The sequence below is a fragment of the Oncorhynchus clarkii genome, unplaced genomic scaffold (genome assembly GCF_045791955.1).
Source record: "Oncorhynchus clarkii lewisi isolate Uvic-CL-2024 unplaced genomic scaffold, UVic_Ocla_1.0 unplaced_contig_8727_pilon_pilon, whole genome shotgun sequence".
Classification (NCBI taxonomy): Eukaryota; Metazoa; Chordata; class Actinopteri; order Salmoniformes; family Salmonidae; genus Oncorhynchus; species Oncorhynchus clarkii.
The window spans coordinates 123,423-125,000 of record NW_027261046.1 but is presented as its reverse complement, the minus strand read 5'-3'; the positions used below and the strand labels follow the sequence as shown (position 1 = coordinate 125,000).

The following is a 1,578-nucleotide window of genomic DNA, read 5'->3' as shown; positions in this document are numbered from 1 at the left end:
ATATATGATGACGTATAAATAAATCCATTAGAGATATATTTATAGGGCTATATATATATAACAATAATTTGTGAATAGCTTTATAGGGAAAACAAATGATTACACTAGTTTTTTGTTTGTTTTTAACCTCAATTTGGCTCTCATTTGCAAATTCGTTTTTTTTATGCACGTATGCGTGGCAAAATAATTACTCCACAAAGACAGAACGTTACTTACCGTCGCTGACAACTCGTTTTTATCCTCTCTTACTTTATGGTGAATTGACTTCCATCATAGGCGAATTATTTCGCGTCAACATCCTTCAAATTGACCAGCCATACGTGCGCTCCGCTGCACGCAGACAACTTTACGGAACTATGGTAGGCCTATTCAAAAACTGACCGGGAGCGAAAACAAAGTACGAAATGAAATGGGAGTGATGTCTGTCCATGTTTAGGCTACCCCGAGAGCTCTTGTCTTGTTCCAAACACAACCCACTGGGCACACACTGGTTGAATCGACGTTGTTTCACGTGGAATATACTTTGAATTGACGTCTGTGCCCAGTGGGAACTGCTCGTCTCCCCGCAACACAGGTCCGTCCCTACAGAGTAGGTACAGCGCGTTCACTTTCGGGAACTAATCTGGAGTGTTTTTTTCTCCTATCCGTATTAATTCCACATCATCTACATTGGTTCAGCAGGTGGTTGGGGGCAGGCGGCAACTGGAAGCGCATTGTCAGATTTGAGAATAAAAGCGATTATCTAACGGTTCTGTCCTCCGAAAAACCTCTCTCTCCCTTTCTTGCTATGACTCTTTATCTCTCTCCCTCTCTCTCTCCCTCTCGTGTCTCTCTCTCCCTTTCTTGCTATGACTCTTTATCTCTCTCCCTCTCTCTCTCCCTCTCGTGTCTCTCTCTCCCTTTCTTGCTATGACTCTTTATCTCTCTCCCCCTCTCTCTCTCTGTGTGTGTGTGAACTATTTTTTCCCCTTTAGTGTACTGCATGACTGCTTGTTTACAATTGGACACTACTGTAAAGCCTTTTATCTAACGTTTTTATAGGCTGCAGAATTACAATTCCAAACACAGAGAGGATTATTGCAGGACAGAGAGGGATGAGGTCCCCAGCCTCCATTTCATTTATGCACACATGCACAAACACATGCACGGCAGCCACGCACAATCTCTCTCACACACACACACAGCTTTGTTTTTGTGAAATTCTAGGACTTTTTGGAGTGGAAAAATGTTTGACCAACAGAAATTATATTTTCCCCTAACCCTAACCCTTAGACTAAGCTAACCTTAACCACAAAAACCCTAACCCTAACCATAAATCTAACCTTAACCTTAACCCCAAAACCCCAAACTTAACCCTTAAGCTTAAAATAACAGTTGAACAAATTCAGGACATGAAAAAAACTGATTGTTTTCCTACTTTGTTAGGACATTGGGGTGAATTGTTAGGACATTGGGGTGAATTGTTAGGACATTGGAGTGAATTGTTAGGACATTGGGGTGAATTGTTAGGACATTGGGGTGAATTGTCAGGACATTGGAGTGAATTGTTAGGACATTGGGGTGAATTGTTAGGACATT

General features: G+C 41.6%; 1 protein-coding gene across 1 annotated transcript in view; it reads right to left on the bottom strand.

Moving 5' to 3' along the window:
• The window catches only part of LOC139403938 (voltage-gated potassium channel regulatory subunit KCNG4-like), a 10,345-nt gene extending 9,567 nt beyond the window's left edge, over positions 1 to 778 (bottom strand). The window contains exon 1 of the mRNA XM_071147144.1: positions 217 to 778. The gene's annotated coding sequence lies outside the window, so the exon portion shown is untranslated. The remainder of the gene's footprint in view (positions 1 to 216) is intronic.
• Between the last annotated feature and the right edge of the window lie 800 nt (positions 779 to 1,578).